At 43.9% G+C, this 19,474-nt stretch overlaps 1 pseudogene; it reads left to right on the top strand.

The window, feature by feature from the left end:
- Window positions 1-14,297, top strand: part of LOC140197450 (zinc-binding protein A33-like) — a 55,640-nt pseudogene extending 41,343 nt beyond the window's left edge.
- Window positions 14,298-19,474: the final 5,177 nt, after the last annotated feature.

Raw genomic sequence — 19,474 nt, 5'->3', positions numbered from 1 at the left:
GCTGGCCAGCTCAAACACATAAAGCTGAATAAATCCCAGGGTCTGACCCAGTGCATTCTCTGTCATGGTGGGAATCCAGGGAAAAAATTGCTGTGTCCCTGTTTGTGATATTTCAAACACTGAACACAGAACAGTACAGCACAGGAACAGGCCATTCTGCCCACGCTGTCTATGCTGACCATGATGTCACCACGTTTGCCTGCAAATCATCCATTTCCTCCATTCCCTGTCTGTTCATTTCCCTGTTTAAATGTCTGTTAAACATCACAATCATATCTGCTTCCACCACTCCCCATCCCAGCCGTGCATTCCAGGAAGATACCACTCATTGTGTCCAAAAACATTCCTTGAACATCCCGGTTCAACTTTGACCCACTTACTTTAAAGCTTTACCCTTCACGTAGTGTCCTCAGGGAGATTAGACTGACTGAGACTGTCTCATAATTAGAAGAATAAGAGGTGGTCTCACTGGCACAGACACAGTCTCACTGGGTATTGACAGGGTAGAGGCAGGAATGATGTTTCCCCTGGATGGGGTGTGGAACCAGGGGTCACAGACTCACAATCAGAGGTCGCCTTAGCAGGACTGAGATGAGGGAAAAATTCCTCTACCTGTGTGCGGTGAGTATTTACAAAAGCTTTCTGTATTTAAGGGGAACAGTGATGATGGAATGGTGCAGGAAATTGGCACTGAGTTCAATGATCAGCCGTGTTCTGAGTGAAGGGCAGAGCAGGAGCAAGGGGCCGAATGGCCATTCCTGCTCCTGTTTCTCATTTTCTTAAAACACAAAGCGATCGTTGTGTCTATTAATTGTTTTGTTCTTCTGCCTGCTGGGTTACACGGGGGAGCGGTAACCAATGCACTCTGTGTAGAGCATCCTCTGTACCCCGTGTTGACTGTATTCACTCCACTGTCTCCAATGCATGTAACAGTATGCAGAGTCTGTTGTATTCATTGTTTTTGTATCCAGTGAGAAACACGTCTGTGTAAGCGCCCGGGACACTTTACTGCATTTACTCAGCGACTGTACCTAAATACCAATTGTTGTTGTTGACTGCTTTGTCCACAACTGCTGAACATAGAACATTGAACAATACAACACAGGAACAGGCCATTCGGCTCACAAGTCTGTGCTGAACATTGTGCCAGTTCAATCTCATCCCATCTTCCTGTACATGGTCCACAACCTTCCATTCCCTGTCTGTTCATGTGTCTGTCTAAATGCCACTGAAATGTTGTTGTTGTATCTGTTTCCACCTCCTCCCCTGACAGCACGTTCCAGGCACCGACCGTTCTCTGTGTAAAACAAACTTATCTCATCAATCTCCTTTAAACCTTCTCCTCTCAGCTTATATTTAGTCCCTGTTGTATTTGACATTTCCACGCTGAGGATAAAGAGACTCCGACTGTCTATCATGTCTGTGTCAGTTGTTGTTGAATGATTCATCGACAGCTGCTGAATCACCGTGTTCCCAGTCTTCTGTACCTTGTGATTTTCTCAGTCTGTGATGTTCCCTCGGGTAGGGAGTCAGAAAGTGTGGGTCAGAGTAATTCCCCACAACCGCTGCTGGACAGTGGGGAGCAGCGGGTGTGCACTTGACATCTGTTGGCAGAATCGGTCCCGACTGGATGAAAGCAGAGTTTGAGAGCGAATAACTGGAGCAATTCCCCCATCTGCTGGCCGTATCGGGAAATGCATCTTCTCCTCCAGAAGTCTCCTCGAATTGAGTTGAGAGCAAAGTATTAACGAGGGAAATAAAATGCCTGCTTAAGTATCTGTGACTGTGTGACCATGTAGCGGCGTTCACAGGATGTAAGTATTTTATCACGGCAAAGCAGATTCAGGTTGTCAGTAACCAACAAAAAATGTCATATGCTGAGGCAGTAAAGAAAGTTGATAAAGAGCAAAGGATAAGTAAGGAAAAGATTGGAAGGATGGGGGGTCAGCGCATTCCGCGTGCTCCAACTATGGTTCCTTCAGACATGTTGTTTACGACTAAAGAGTCTTTTTTGGTGTTTGTTGTTGATGTATTGGTCGGGGCTAAAACTACAACCAAGAGGTCGGATATGATTAAAGTATTTGTTGGAGCTGCAGACAGATTGCTTGATATGAAACAGGCTTTACCGGAAACATTACATGAGTATACAACAGACAAATAATCACTGAATACTTCCCAGTTGTCAGGGTTAGAGAGTATGGAGGAGCTTTATGTGGATGAAGAGGCCGATAATAGGTATCTGGGTGTTTTTAATATGACAATGGAATGCAAGAAGTTTAATTGCAAATGGTCAAGAATTAATAAGATTTGTTGGAACTTTTAAAGATAAGCCTGATCTGATCTGTAAACAGGAGACATGGTTAAAGCCTCATTTGGATTTTGTGATCCCTGGATATGATAGTTTGAGAGCTGACGGAATGGGTAAATCTGCTGGAGGGTGTGCAACTTTCACAAGAACAGGACTCCAGTTTAGAAGACTTGATTTTAAATCTAAACTTGGAATTGTGGCTGTGGAGGATTGGAGCTCTTGTGGTCAAACAGCTTTGATTAACTTTTATAATCCACGTATTATGACGATGTTATCAGATTTTGATGAAATTATGAATAAGGTAAGATCCCCAGTAACCTGGGTTGGAGATTTCAATGCCCATAATCTTATCTGGGCTAGTAGTGGAGACAGCAATGGAGCGGTAGTAGAGGAGTTTCTAGATAAATACAACATGCTATTTCTAAACGACGGAAGGCCTACAAGATTAAATATTGTAAAGAATACTTGTAGTCACTTAGACTTATCAATCACTTCCTCAAACTTAGCCAGGGTTGGGGAATGGGATGTTATAGACAGATACACACTAGGAAGTGATCACTATCGTATATTATGTAGATTTGGTAGAAATTTGATCGCAGAAGTTGAAGAGAGTGCTGCGACGTATAATTATTCTTTTGCCCGTTGGGTCCCTGAGAAAGTTGTGGATATCATCGAAGAGATTGATATCGAGGATTCCATAGATGATTGGAAAAATCCCTCTGTTCTATAATTCATAAAGTTGCTCAGTTGACTATTCCACTACGGAATGTTCCTAAGGCTCGAGCATTGGTTCCGTGATGGAATAAAAATCGTGATATAGCAGTAAGAAACAGAAATAGAGCTTACAGGAAATTAAGAAAGTACCCAGTGTTAGATAATGTTATGGAGTATAAAAAGGAAAGCAGTAGCAAGGAGAGGAATTAAAATGCAAAGAGGGATAGTTGGAGAAGATGCTGTGGAGCCCTGGGCCCCGAGACACATATAAAGCAGTTATGGATGATCATTCACAGAATGTCAAGGATATATAGAAAACCATCTATCCCAGCTTTACTGGAAGCAGATATTGAAGCTGTAATCAATAAGCTGATATGTTTGTAGAGGTGTTCCAAGCATTACACAGTTCTGGAGAGTTAGGTGATTTGAGAAAGGAAATTATGTTAAAGGAAAGTTGGAAATTGGACAAGAGTTTGGATGATAATAGTTCCATAAATTTGTTTTTCTCCCTTCAGGAATTGCAGGAAGTTGTCCGATCAGGTTCAAACACTTCTCCTGGTAGGGATGGACTGTGTTATGAATTGCTCAAGCATTGAAATGACTCTGTATTAATAGAAATGCTAGCTTTGTTTAATTCAGTGTGGAAGGAAGGAAAATTACCAGTAGAATGGAAGCATGTTGTGGTAGTTCCAGTTTTAAAACCAGGTAAGGACGCGTCGAGTCCTAACTCGTATCGGTCTATAGCTTTAACATCAGTGCTTTGTAAAAGTATGGAATTAATGGTCACCAACGGACTTGTTTAGTTTTTTTTTAGGAAATAGGGGACATTTTGCTGCCTATCAAAATGGTATTAGAAATGAAAGATCAACAATGGAATCTGTTGCCCTTTTAGATCATGATATTAAAAAGCGTTTCAAAATAGAGATGTAATGGTAAGTGTATTTCTAGATATTGAAAGAGCATATGACTCACTATGGTAGGATGGTTTATTAATTAAACTCTATGATGCGGGAATTAGAGGTAGAATGTTTAATTGAATCAAAGATTTTCTTAAGGAAAGGACAATTCAAGAAAGAATAGACGGAGCAAGCTCCAAGTCAGTTAAAATAGGTAATGGTACCCCTCAAGGAAGTGTCATTAGTCCAGTTCTTTTTAATATCATGATAAATGATATCCTTGATCAGGTAGGGACAGGATTTGGCAAGTTGTTGTTTGCAGACGATGGTGCAGTCTGGAAAAGAGGAAGAAACGTCAAGTATATATTAAAGCAGGTACAAAAGGCTTTAAGATCAGTTGAAAACTGGTCAAATAGATGGGACTTCATGATTTCTGCTTCTAAGTCCAAATATATGTTTTTTGGCTTTAGAAGAAAGATTCTTGATTGTGAATTGTGTCTATATGATGGTGTGTAAAAAAAAGTCAAGGTACTCAAGTTTTTAGGTGTCTGGTTCGATGAAAGACTTACTTGGAGAGTTCATATAGATAAAACAATTGAAAAGTGTGAGAAAGTTTTAAATGTTATGAGAAGTATTGCTGGGTGTGACTGGGGAGCAGGGCGGGAAACTATATACTTAATATGTCTATCTATGAATAGATCAGTTATTGATTATGGTTGTATTGCTTATGGTTCCGCTGCTACGGCAGTGCTTGGAAAACTAGACACTGTGCAGTCCAAAGCACTTGGACTCTGTTGTGGAGCTTTTAGAACAACATTGCTCCTGGTATTATGTGTGGAGGTGGGAGAAGTTTAAGATGAATTCAGTTAGGCCTGCAGTCTTAGGCAAAACTAAATGGATTCAATCACAGCTGTCCACCAAAGTGTCTTTCGCAGGGGAAGTCGGAGCGCCAAAGTAACATTAAAAGATATCCATTTTTAGATTTGGTTAATAACTGGGCTGTGCAATTGAAACTGACAGAGGAAGACATAGCTGACCAAATTTACTTGCCACCCGTTCCTTTTTGGCTTTTGCCGGAACCAGAAGTAGACCTATTCCTCCTTTTTCAGCGTCAAGGAAGCAATTTCCCAGTATCGATCGTAAATGAATATTTAAATAATAAATGGAGATCTTATCTGAAGATTTTTACTGATGGCTCAGTGGACCCAGAGAGCAGTAGGGCAGGATTTGGGATGTATGTGTCTCAACTTGGAATCAAGATTGGTCACCGGGTTTCAGATGGTGTTTCTGTCTTTGCAGTGTGTTGTGACTACGTCAGGATTTTCTTTAACAGGAGAAACGAAACTTCTCATGGAGCCAACCATTGATGGTCACCATCAGCGCAGATGTCTACACAGCTCCTCCAAGACAGACTCTTGCTTTCAGTTATGAAACAAAACATGTAGATATTTCTAGGGCTCTGCTTGTTTCAGGCAGCTCTTTGCAATAGAAAACATATTCTTGAATATCACCATTATTTACAAACCTTACAAATGCTACAGCATGACATTTATTGGTGAAATCTGTAGACTTATCAACCTGGATAGAGAAGATGTTGTTTTTCAGTTTATCACACAAAACCTTTTCAGTTTCTTGTGACATGTCATCAATACGTCAACTGAGAGTGAAACATTTTCAATTTCTTGTACTATATCTTGTCCTAGCATTTTACCCACAATAGTTTTACATGCTGGCATTATTAGGTTTTCAGCAACTATGTGACTTTTTCTTTTCTGGGTAGTAAGTTCTGCTAAGAAATAATTTGTGTCCTGAACCCTTTCTCTAACTGTGACTATATTAACAAACGCTTTACTCTGTTTCTTTTGATATTCCAGTAGCCGTTTAAAATAATCAACATCTTTACATGTCATATGACTGATTTGTAGTTAAGTGCCTTTTCAATGATGCTTGAGCCATTGCTACAGTTGTATGTTGTTTGCCGCAGATTAGGTTCCATGTGTCACCAGTCCATGTAAAACCAATTGATAAGTAGCTTTCATTGCAAAGACAGACCTTTTCAAAGATTCAAACATTCAAAGAACTTTATTGTCATTCTAACCGTACATCAGCTCTGCAGGGCAGAATGAGACAGCGTTTCTCAGGGGCTGTGTAATCATAACATAACAAATGCAACACTAAATAATAAACATAATAATAAATAGTAAAACACAACAGCCACATGTCAGTTAAAATCTATAAGTGTCCAGTGCAAGTTAAAAGTGTCCAAAGCAGAGTCAGGTGGAGCAGCTATTTAGCAGTCTGACTGCCTGTGGGAGGAAGCTGTTTAGTAGCCTTGTGGTTTTAGTTTTGATGCTCCTGTAACGTTTGCCTGATGGCAGAAGAACAAACAGTTCATGGAGAGGGTGTGAGGGGTCTTTAATGATGTACTGTGTCTTCTGGAGGCATCGACTCTGAAAGAGGTCTTGGACAGAAGGTAGGGAGACCCCAATAACCTTCTCTGCTCCCCTAACCACCCTCTGCAAGGCTTTTTTGTCGACAGCACTGCAGCTGGAGTACCAGGTTGTGATGCAAAAGGTCAGCACACTCTCAACCACGCCTCTGTAGAATGTAGTTAAGATGTTAGTGGGGAGTGATGCTTGTTTAAGCTTCCTCAAAAACTGCAATCTCTGCTGGGCCCGTTTCACAATCCCAGTGGTGTTCCTGGACTGGGTGAGATTGTCCGAGATCTGCACCCCAAGGAACTTGATGTTTTCCACTCTCTCCATTGTGGAGCCGCTGATGCTGAGGGGTGTGTGCTCAGGCTGAGACCGTCTGAAATCGACAATCATCTCCTTGGTTTTGGTGACATTAAGCATCAAGTTGTTATCCTTGCACCAGCTCTCTAGGTGTTTGACCTCCTCCCTGTACATAGTTTTATCATTTTTGCTGATGAGCCCCACCACTGTGGTATCATCAGCAAATTTAATGATCAGGTTCTCCTTGAATCTGGCTGCACAGTCATGTGTTAGCAGTGTAAACAGCAATGGGCTAAGCACACAGCCTTGTGGGGATCCAGTGCTCAGTGTGATGGAGTCAGAGATGTTCCTGCCAACACAGACTGACTGTGGTCTCTCTGTCAAGAAATCCAGAATCCAGCGACACATGGCAGTACTAAGGCCAAGCAGCGACAGTTTCTCCACTAGTCTCTGCGGGATGATGGTATTGAACGCTGAACTGAAATCAATGTACAGGATTCTGGCATAAGTGTCTTTGTTACCCAAGTGAGAGAGAACTGTGTGCAGTGTGGTGGATATTGCATTCTCCGTAGAGCGATTTGGACGATAAGCAGACTGTAGAGGATCCAGCGATGAGGGGAGGCTGGCTGTGATATGAGGCTTGACAAGCTGTTCAAAACATTTTGTGTCCCTGTCGCATTAGTGCAGTGAAATGACTCAGAAGATTGTAGTTCCTCATCCTTCAGCTTATCAAAATTGTCCATAGGCCTAGATTCCTCCTCTTCAATCTCACATTTCCTCAACAAAAAATTACCACAGTACTGTCTTTAGAGTGAAAATTTTGATCGAGTTTTCTGCTATACTTAATCAGATTTGTGAGCCATGATTTTTTTCATGCACAATGCCATGCTGACTGTCTTGGCTTTTCCAAGTGCTGTCAATCCTGTCTTTCAGAAACTTTATCACTACTGATATTCGGCTCAGCAGCCTGGAGTTCCCCAGCTTGCTCATCCGATCCCCCCCTAACCAAAGGCACCACCTGAGCCACCCTCCAGTCTTCCAGCAGCTCACCTGTGGTGAATTGTCAAGCAAATATGTCTGCCAGTGTCTCTGCAAATTCATCCCGTGTTCTAATGAGGGACTGTAAGGCAAGAGAACAAAGAGATCCTCGTCACCCATCTTCATCCCCTCCACCTTGTATTTCCATCTATACATAATGCTACATGGATCTTCCCCTTAGTAATAATGATCAGAGAGGCACAGAAAGAATCTGTAATTCGCAACAAGTATCTTTATTGCCTCCACGAAAGCACATGTGAATGTACACAACCAATTACCTGTGTGCTCACCCGCTGAGTTTTCCAGATCCTCCATGAACAGTCACAGAATAGAAAAGGTAATCCCAGTAAAAAAAGAGTCTCTGCTGGCCCTGTGTTCCTCATAGTCCCGTTTTGAATCTCAACATCGGTGGGGCATTTCAAATCCACGATGGTGGCTCTCAGAGAGTCAATGTAGCCCGCACACTCGAATCGTCTGCTTTTGTATTCACTCCTTACCAATTCAAATGTTGCATTTCAGTGTTATTGGCTGTGGGTCATGTGACTGCCCTTTAACACATTTGTATTGGTTCTACTCCAACCAGCATTCATTCTTTGCCCTCTCACCAGCAAATGACAATTGGTAATTTATGGCTCTTTGTTCTCTTCAGTAACCATCAGGAATCGTGCAGAACAGATACAGACCCCAGCAGTTACAAACATCCAGCCAAAGAAAATATCAGAAATAACTTCTTATTCGGAATGAGACTTAGTCCAGCAGTTTACCTGAAGCATTGAGTCTACTTCAAAACGCCTATCAAGCAAAGCAACTTAAGTTCTCAAAATGGAGGGCAGATTTTTATGGCAGCCTTGATCTCCTTCCACCTCATGGCAAGAGCAAAATTAATTGGTCTGTCTGCTTCCAATGTCCTTGATTCATTCAAATTCACTCATTTGTAGCCTGTAGTTCCTTCTGGCCAAAAACACTGTTCACTCACAGGTTTTCCACCCCTCTCCCATGTGGATCTGGTTCCATCTGCCATTCATCTCTCCCTGAATGTTTCCCATTATCATCTCCATTACTGAGCAGATTACAAATTACAGCTGTACAGCTCCTTCTGCAGCTGCACAGGGCCCTGGTGAGACCACACCTGGAGTACTGTGTGCAGTTTTGGTCTCCAAATTTGAGGAAGGGCATTCTTGCTATTGAGGGAGTGCAGCGTAATTCCCGGGATGGCGGGACTGTCATATGTTGAAAGATTGGAGTGACTGGGGTTGTATACTCTGGAATTTAGAAGGCTGAGAGGGGATCTTATTGAAACATATAAGATTATTAGGGGATTGGACACGCTGGAGGCAGAAAACCTGTTCACGCTGATGGATGAGTCCAGAACCAGAGGCCACAGTTTAAGAATAAGGGGCAGGCCCTTTGGAACGGAGTTGAGGAAAAACCTTTTCACCCAGAGGGTGGTGGATATATGGAATGCTCTGCCCCAGAAGGCAGCGGAAGCCAAGTCTCTGGATGCTTTCAAGAAAGAGATGGATAGAGCTCGTAAAGATAGCGGAATGAAAAGTTATGGGGATAAGGCAGGAACTGGATACTGATTGTGGATGATCAGCCATGATCACAGTGAATGGCGGTGCTGGCTTGAAGGGATGAATGGCCTCCTCCTGCACCTATTGTCTATAAAACAAGGCAGCCTTTGGTTTTCTGTTTTCCACTTTCTCACGCTCTCCATCACCCAATCCTGCAACCTCACTCCATCTTCCTCCCACTTGTTTCCCTCTGTCAGTCTCCATCTATCATCCACCTCCCGGTCTCTCCCAACTGGAGACCAGACTCCCCCACCCTTCCCCGACCTAGGGCAACCTGCCCACCATTTTTCACCACTCCTCAGTCCACAGTCACTCCCCTTCTCCTCTGTATACCGGCCATCTCCCCTCTCCACTCTCAGTCCTGATGTAGCGTTTTGACATGAAACGTCGACAGTCCCTTTCCTCTACAGGTGCTGCTTGACCCACTGACTTCCTCCAGCAGTTTGTGTGAGGCCTGATTATTGGATAGAGTTAAGGTGGAGGGAGAGAAATTTTTGAGTGATCGAGCGATGGAGGTTTTGGATATCTGACATAGAAGAGGAGTTGATGCCGACATTGATCAGTCACTGTCACACTGAATGGAGGGCCTGTTCCTATGCTATACTGTTTATCTTCTCTGTTCCCCGTTTAGAAGAATGAGAGGAGATCTCAGGGAAACACAAATATCTTTCCAGGCTCAGCAGACAGGATGCAGGGAGGATGTTTCCCATGTCGAGCAGTCGAGGGTCAGTGGTCACTACCTCAGGGTCGTTATACCCTTGAGAGGATGGTGTATCTTTGGAATTCTTTGCACTAGACTGGTCAAAGAACACTGAGGCTGTCTACAAGAAGGGTCAGAGCCGTCTCTATTTCGTGAGAAGACTGAGGTCCTTTAACATCTGCCGGACGATGCTGAGGATGTTCTATGAGTCTGTGGTGGCCAGTGCTATCATGTTTGCTGTTGTGTGCTGGGGCAGCAGGCTGAGGGTAGCAGACACCAACAGAATCAACAAACTCATTCGTAAGGCCAGTGATGTTGTGGGGATGGAACTGGACTCTCTCATGGTGGTGTCTGAAAAGAGGATGCTGTCTAAGCGCATGCCGTCTTGGTCAATGTCTCCCATCCACTACATAATGTACTGATTGGGCACAGGAGTACATTCAGCCAGAGACTCATTCCACCGAGATGCAGCACAAAGCGTCATAGGAAGTCATTCCTGCCTGTGGCCATCAAACTTTACAACTCCTCCCTTGGAGGGTCAGACACCCTGAGCCGATAGGCTGGTTCTGGACTTATTTCATAATTTACTGGCATAATTTACATATTACTATTTAACTATTTATGATTCTATTACTATTTATTATTTATGGTGCAACTGTAATGAAAACCAATTTCCCCCGGGATCAATAAAGTATGACTATTACTACTACTACTACCAGAGGGCTGTGGGGTCTCACTCATTCAGTTCATTTAAAGTCACAGAATCATCTTCATACAGTATAGAAATGGGCCTTTGAATCCATCACCTGCTGATCTATTACCTATCTACACTTATCCATTTGGCTGGTATTAGGTGACACTCCTTCTGTGCCTTGTCCATTGAAATGACCGTCCAAGTGAATCTTAAGCACAGTGAACTGGAGGCCTGTGACCTGCAGGGGTCGCTGCTGGGTCCGCAGTTGTCTGTTATTCATTTTAATGATTTGGATGAGAATGTAGGTGACATATTTGGTAGGTTTATGAATGACACTAAAATTCGTGGTATAGTGGACAGTGAAGAGGATTATCTAAATTTGATCAACTGGGCCAGTGGGCTAAGGAATGGCGGGTGGAGTTTAATTCAGGGAAATGTGGGGTGTTGTACTTTGGGAAAACAAACCAGGACGGGACTTACACAGCAATTATACCTCTCTAGTACAATGTTGTCCAACAGAAAGACCAAGTGGCACAGGTACATAGTTCCTTCAAAACTGTGACACAGTTTACCGTGCTTACCTTTATTGGTCAGAATACTGAGTACAGCAGCTGGGACTTCCTGTTCCGTGTGTACAAGACGTTGGTCCGGCCACATTTGGAGCAGTGTGTACAGTTCTGCTCACCTTGCTATAAGAGGGATGTAACTCACCTGGAGCGGGTGTAAACAGATTTACAAGGATGTTACGGAGGCTGGAGAGCTTGGTTTATAAGGAGAGGCTGGACAGGCTGGGACCTTCTCTGTGGAACTGAAGAGGTTGCCAGAAGAAGCTGTTGAGGTGGGTAGAGCAACTCAAGTATTTATCATTAGCCTAATCACAAGACAATTTACAATAATCAATTAACCTAGTAACTGGTACACCTTTGGAGGAAACTAGAGCATCTGGGGGAAACACATGCAGTCACGGGGGGTCGGGAGGGGGGAGACGTAGAAAACTCCTTCCAGACAGCACCAGAATTTAACTCTAAACTCCAAAAGTGGATGCAAGTTTGGAAGGACAAACTCCAAGGCAGAGTACAAAGTAAATGGCAGGATACTTGGTAGTGTGGAGGAGCAGAGGGATCTCGGGGTACATGTCCACAGATCCCTGAAAGTTGCCTCACAGGTGGAAAGGGTAGTTATGAAAGCTTATGGGGTGTTGGCTTTCATAAGTTGAGGGATAGAGTTTAAGTGTCGCGATGCAGTGATGCAGCTTTATAAAACTCTGGTTAGGCCACAATTGGAGTACTGTGTCCAGTTCTGGTTGCCTCACTATAGAAAGGATGTGGAAGCATTGGAAAGGGAACAGAGGAGATTTACCAGGATGCTGCCTGGTTTAGAGAGTATGCATTATAATCATAGATTAAGGGAGCTAGGGCTTTACTCTTTAGAGAAGGAGGATGAGAGGAGACATGACAGAGGTGTACAAGATAATAAGAGGAATAGATAGAGTGGATAGCCAGCGCCTCTCCCCCAGGGCACCACTGCTCAATACAAGAGGACCTTATGGCTAAAGGGATCAGGGGGTATGGAGGGAAGGCTGGTGCAGGTTTCTGAGTTTCATGATCACCCATGATCATACTGAATGGTGGTGCAGGCTCAAAGGGCCGAATGGCCCACTCCTGCACCTATTTTCTATGTTTCTATGTTTCTATGACCTGGCTTTAAGGTACGGGGTGGGAAGTTCAAGGGGGATATTAGAGGAAGGTTTTTTACTCAGAGAGTGGTTGGTGCGTGGAATGCACTGCCTGAGTCAGTGGTGGAGGCAGATACACTAGTGAAGTTTAAGAGACTACTAGACAGGTATATGGAGGAATCTAAGGTGGGGGCTTATATGGGAGACAGGGTTTGAGGGTCGGCACAACATTGTGGGCCGAAGGGCCTGTACTGTGCTGTACTATTCTATGTTCTAGGTTCTATGTTCTAAGTTGTAATGACCTCGCACAAACCAGTATGAGGCCAAGCAAATGGGACTATGCCATTAAAGCAAGTTGGTTGGCACAAACGTGTTGGGCCGGACAGGCTCTCTGACCTCCTGTTTAAACTCCTCCAATATTCACTCAGCCCATCCCCATCTGGATCCAGTTGTTGTCCCAGCGCCTACCCACACCGGTTTTCACTGGTCATCTCCCCTCTTTCCTTCCATTCCTGAGGAAAGATCTGGACTTGAATCGGGGCCCGGCCACTTCCCTCCACACATACTGCTCGATCCGTTAAGTTCCTGCAGAATTTTGTGTATGTTGATCGGGAAAACTCCGTTCTTTATCCCAGAGGGAAAACCTCGGGAAGATACTCAAACACAAGGAATTATGCAGATGCTGGAAATTCAAGCTACTCACATCAAAGTTGCTGGTGAACGCAGCAGGCTAGGACTGACGAAGGGTCTCGGCCCGAAACGTCGACTGTACCTCTTCCTAGAGATGCTGCCTGGCCTGCTGCGTTCACCAGCAACTTTGATGTGTGTTGCTCGGGAAGATACTAGTTGTCCATCCGTTCTAGTTGATAAAACCCCGTATACGATTATCGTCGGCCACCCGACTGTGCCTGAGGCCCAGCGACCCTTTCACTGTGAGCGCGCTGGCCGAGTTTCCCCCCGATCCCCGGGGACTCTCTAATTCTCTGCTTCTCCCCCCAGTCTCTGTCACCCTGGATGTGGAAACGGCGAATCCGCGGCTCCAGGTGTCTGAGGATCGGAAGAGTGTGAGACTGACCGGGACCCGGAGGAATCTCCCTGACACCGGGAAGAGGTTCACAGACCGGGCTTGTGTGCTGGGATCGGAGGGATTCACATCGGGGAGACATTACTGGGAGGTGGAGGTGACGGGGAATCGGTTGTGGAGACTGGGAGTCGCCGCAGAGTCTGTGGAGAGGAAGGGATGGGTCACACTGAGTCCGGAGACCGGATTCTGGATCATCGAGCGGTTTAAAGACAAGATGAAGGTTCTCAACTCCCCTGAGTCCCGTCTCCCTGCCGGCCCCATCCCCGGGAGGGTTGGAGTTTATCTCAGTTACGAGTCCGGGACAGTTTCATTTTACAACGCGGAGACCAAGTCCCATCTCCACACCTTCACTGGGAATAAATTCACGGAGAGACTTTATCCTTTGTTTTGGACTTGGGATGAAAACCAGTGGCTGAGAATCTGCTCCGGTTCTGCTCCGGGTCTGTATACGGATCGGGTCCCGGGACCGGCGTCAGGAGTAAGTCAGTGAATATAAATGTGCGGAGAGTGAAATAAACACAGTTTGAGAATGATCGATCCATTAATTTTCACTCGTTCACCGCATCCGTCATCGGAACGGAAACACTGCGGATTCAGCAGCAGCCGCGGGCGGCGGGTCCTGAGCTCCCCGGCTCTTGCAGTCCACCAGCACTGAGCCGGCAGAATAGGGACAAGTGGCGGGGGTGCTGACTGGTAGAAGGAAGTCAAGCTGAACCTCAGGGAGGTGGGACATGTTGAATGTCGATCAGAATGCGGTTTAATATAACCAGCAGAAGCTGTGAAATTTGTTGACTTTGCGCCAGCAGAGCAATGGAATACGTAATGATGGAGAAAAAACCTAATTCTGGTAAGGATATATATCAGATAGTGAAATTAAGTAATTAGTGCAAAACTGGAAATAAAAAGTAGTGAGCTGGTGTTCGTGGATTCAATGTTCATTCAGAAATCGTTTGGCTGAGGGGAAGAAGCTGTTGTTGAGTTTCTGTAACTCCTTCCTGATGGTAACAATGAGAACAAGGCATGACCTGGGTGATGGAGCTGACTAAGTTTATCACCCTGTGCTGCTTATTTCTATCTTGTGCCGTAGCAGTGATGCAGGCAGTGTGAATGCTCTCCACAATACACCTGCAGAAATTTTCAAGTGTGTTTGGTGACGTACCAACTCTTCTCAAACTCCTAATGAAATATAACCACTGCAGTGCCTTCTTCGTAGCTGCATCGATACATTGGGTCCAGGCTGATCCTCAGAGATATTGACAAACAGGAACTTGTAATTGCTCACTGTCTCCACTTCTGATCCCTCAATGAGGTCTGGTGTGTCTTCCCTCGTCTTACCCTTTCTGCAGATCACAGTCGGTTCTTTGGTTTTACTGACGTTGAGTGCGAGGTTGTTGCTGCATCACCACTCAATGAGCTGGCATATCTCACTCCTGTACGCCCTGTCATCACCGTCTGAAATTCTGCCAAGAATGGTTGCATTAGCTGCAAATTTATAGATGGCATTTGAGCTCTGCCTAGACACTGTCAGAGAGAGTAGACCAGAGGGAAAAGCTCACATCCCTGAGGTGCACCAGTGTTGATTGTTAGTGAGGTGGAGACGTTGTTTCCATTCCACACAGATTGTGGTCTTTTAGTTTGGGAGTTGAGGATCCAATTACAGAGAGAGATACGAGGTCCAGCTTCTGGTGTTTTTTAATCAGAACTGTCGGAATGATGGTGTGAAACGTGGAGCTGTAGTCAATAACCAGCATCCTGACATAAGTATTTTTATTGTCCAGGTGATTCACGTCGCATGGAGAGGCAATGAGCTCGCTTCCACCATAGACCTATTATGGAGATAGCAAATGCTGTTCTGTTGTTTCAGAATGCTCTGAAAATAAATGGGGAAATTACAGGCCAGTGAGTTTGACATCAATACTGAGAAAGTTACTGGAAGGTATTCTAAGGGACTGGATATGCAAGTATTTGGAAGTCGGACTAATTAAGGGCAGTTGGCATGGTTTTGTGCACGGTAAGTCATGTCTAATCAATCTTATAGGGTTTTTTTCAGGACGTTTGCAAAGAAAATTAATGAAGGCAAGTCAGTGAATGTTGTCTACATGAACTTTTGCAAGGTCTCGAATTGCAGGTTGGTCAAAAAGGTTGGATTGTTTTGCATTCAAGATGAGGCAATAAATTGGATGAAAATCAGAATCAGAATCGAAATCAGGTTTGATATCACCGGCATATATCGTGAAATTTGTTGTTATGCACTCAACATTGCAATACACGATAATAAAATCTGAATTACAGTGAGAAGTATATAAATATATAAAGTTAAATTAAGTAAGTAGCGAAGGGGGCGCTAGTGCGCATGCGTATGGATTAGACGAGTTTGGTCAGTGCTCCTCTCCGAGGCCTCGATAAAATTACTATTATACCATGTTTTATTCATTCATAGGCCGACAGTGTATATCTGAACTAAGGGTACGTCCACACTACGCCGGATAATTTTGAAAACGAAGCTTTTTCTCTTCGTTTTGACCTCTGTCCACACTGAAACGGCGTTTTCATCCCCCAAAAACGGAGATTTTCAGAAACGGTCTCCAGAGTGAATAAATCTGAAAACGCCTAATATCCCTTGTAGTGTGTACGGGGTAAACGGAGAGATTTTAAAACGCTGTCTTGCCAACACCAGAACAACAATGGTTTTTCTGCTTCTGCTTGGTACTGACAAGATGTTATAACGCGCAGTCGGTGTGAACGGTGTGAGAGTTAAATTGTAAAGTGAGCTTTTTAGACTATTTAAAAATGCTGCCATGAAGTGCCGGAACAGATGTTCATTGTTTTCTTGAACACAACCACCTAACAATTTCAGAACAGACGGCAACGAGACTGAAGCCAGAAGGGTTAGAAATGTACTCACCAAATACTTTGACCCACAGCTTACTGAATAAATAAGTATACTCCCTTTGCCCTGTTTTCTGTCCTTGCTTGTGTGAAGGTGGTTTACCTATTTATGCAAGTACTTCTCTGACAATAGATGTGTAACAGCCTAATGTAACGTTGTATGGAAATACAAGACAACACTGATGCAGACGTTTCATACATTTAACAAGGTGCTTTATTAATGCGACAGAGTTAGTCAGTTTTTCAATGTTCGTCGTCAGCTGGGTCATACTGTCCGCGAACTCCCTGTCAGTTGCCTCCATACGCTCCAGTATTTGTTTTTTTTAGTTTTAAGTCCTCCTGCGCGAGAGCCAAGAGCAATTCCTTTAAAGTTTTTCTACTCGGTAACTGGGCAAACGCGCACCAAGTGTACCGTGTCTGGAAAAGTTTGACAATGCCGAAGGCAAATAGAGCCAAAACCGCCAACTGTCAAAACTATCGAAGTTAATGCTAGCAATGGGTCGGTAAAGCACTTCTCCGCGTCTGAGATGCCGCCGGATAAAACCTACGCCATGCGCAAGGAATTAGGTCAGGAGATTTCTCAGTCAGTTCTGCGCGGCATTAGCGACCGCTTTGATGTTTTTGAGACCTAGACAGAGGCGCTTGTGGCCTCCCAGGCTGACTTGCAAGCCCGTGTGGCTAATCAAGAACTAACCGCCAGCGACCTTGAAACACGCGTGCAAGAGCTTGAAGCTAAGTATTCAGAGCTAATGAGACAAAATAGCCAGCTTGAAGCTAACGTGCATGACTTAGAGGCTCGTTCCCGGAGTCATAATGTTAAGGTTGTAGAGATACAAGAAGGCGAGGCGGATGGTAAACCTACTGAGTTTGTTTCCAGACTGATTCCCAAGTTGCTTGGGGAAGAGCATTTCCCGCATCCGGTTAAAGTCGATCGCGCGCATCACTCACTCTATCCTAAGCCGGCTGCCGGCGAGAAACCGCGCACCGTTTTGGCACGTATCCATCACTTTCAAGTGAAAGAGCTGATCCTGCGCCGCAGCAGACTACGACCTATGGAGTACACGGGAAATAAAATCTTGATCTTCCCGGACTATACTAAAGAGGTGATGACTCAACGTCGTGCCTTTCGTGATGTACTGCAAACTCTGCGTGATGGAGGAATCAAGCACAGCCTGCGGTATCCGGCTAGGCTCTATATTTATCACCAAGATGGAAGAGCACCTAAAGAATATGACGACCCGATAGAAGCAGCACAATTCTTGGAAAGGAATAATGCACGAAAAAGGGAGTAGATATATTGACACTGTTTATTCAGCTTATATTTGTGCCGGTTTCCATATTGGAATATGGGGAAGAACTTGCTTGTTATATGTAGTTTTGCAATGCTGTATGCCGCACTGGAATTTAATTGCAGAGAATGTTCTAAATATTTTTGTTATTATAAGGGTTAAATTTGAGTTGGTGTCATAAATGTTCAGCTTCAGTTGCGGACGCTGCATAACTCTCCCCAGCGCTAATAGCATTTGTTTAACGGTATTATATAATTTGTGTTATAAATTTTCTCGGAGAGGGAGTTTGTGATAGTTGTGTAATGTTAGTTACCTGCCCAGCAGCTCCTTTTGGGATGGAAATGGGGAACTATGTGTCTGGTTTAGGGAGACACGAAGCAGGGTGGGTTAGGGTTTGAGTTGTTTTTGTTCATGGCTCAGACGTGGTTTTTTGTGTGTGTTGTGTTTTTATGAGGCCGCAAGCCATTTTGCATTGTTTACTATGTTTGTGCTCAACTCTAATATTCTCTTTTTAATTCTCATATGCAGAGGCCATGCGGTGGAAAACAGCTGGGGGGTAAAGATATTACAATAGTCTCGTGGAATGTTAAGGGCCTTGGTCATGTTGTCAAGAGGGATAAAGTTTTTAGACATCTCAAATCTCTATTTGCAGATCTGAATTTTCTACAGGAAACCCATATCAAAGTAACTGAGCAACGCAGATTGAGGTCTAGCTGGATATCGCAGGTTTACCAGTCACCATTTGCATCTCATGCCCGTGGTATGGCTCTCCTCTTTAGGAAAAATATTCCATTTCAACTCACTTCCATGACCACAGATCCTCTCGGCAGGTTTATTATGATCTCTGGCACCATTAATTTGTTTCCGCTAACCTTCCTTAATATTTATGGTCCAAACACAGACGAGGCAAATTTTTTTTAGGAAAGTTTTTGATTTACTTCCAGATGCCAGTAATTCAAGTATAATAATCGGCGGTGACTTGAATTGCTACCTGGACCCATATTTAGACAGATTGTCCTCCCGCCCGCCCTCTAATATCTTGTCAGTGCACATCCTAACTAATTTGATTAGATCTGGGAATTTAGTAGATATTTGGCGAGTTCAAGATCCCACCAACAAGGACTATTCTTATTATTCTCATGTTCACAAATCTTATAGTAGAATAGACTATTTTTTGGTTGATTCTCATTTAATATCTCGTGTTACCAATACAAAATATCATAATAGATTCATTTCTGACCATAGCCCCTTGACAATGTCCCTAAATTTCTCCCTTTCCAAATGAATCTATTCCTGATGTTTTAACGCCTCCCTACTCGCCGATAAGAAATTTATAGAATATTATCACCACCAGATTAAAAGATTTTATAGAAATTAACGATAACGGCGAGGTGTCAGATTCCACACTCTGGGAGACATTAGAAGTTGTAATTCGTGGGTATATAATTTCATATGAATCCGCTGCTAAGAGGGAGAGAGAAGGGCGATTATTAGAGATTGAGAATACTCTCCCAACCCTCGAAGCGACATACCAGGCTTCGAAACCCTCTGAAGATTATAATAAAATAATGAAGCTTAAATATGAGTAAATTGTATCTTGGGTAGTCAGATTTATAACCTCCTCTTAAAATTAAGACAAAAACATTTCGAAATGGGGGACAAGCCTATGGGGTTCCTGGCTCGGCAGCTCAGGGGTGCCCAGGCCCTGAGGTCAATTCATTGCATTAGATCGAGGGTGGGTACCCTGTTAGCTAACCCCAAGGAGGTAAATGACTGTTTTAAAGAATTTTACAGTGAACTCTACACCTCTAAATGCACTGCCACTCAAGGTAAGCTAAGGCTCAGTGCCAGGACCTAATGGAGTGCCGTATAAGGTGT

The sequence above is a fragment of the Mobula birostris genome, chromosome 5 (assembly GCF_030028105.1).
Source record: "Mobula birostris isolate sMobBir1 chromosome 5, sMobBir1.hap1, whole genome shotgun sequence".
Classification (NCBI taxonomy): Eukaryota; Metazoa; Chordata; class Chondrichthyes; order Myliobatiformes; family Myliobatidae; genus Mobula; species Mobula birostris.
The sequence above is the reverse complement of the archived record's forward strand: the minus strand, read 5'-3'. Positions and strand labels throughout refer to the sequence as shown.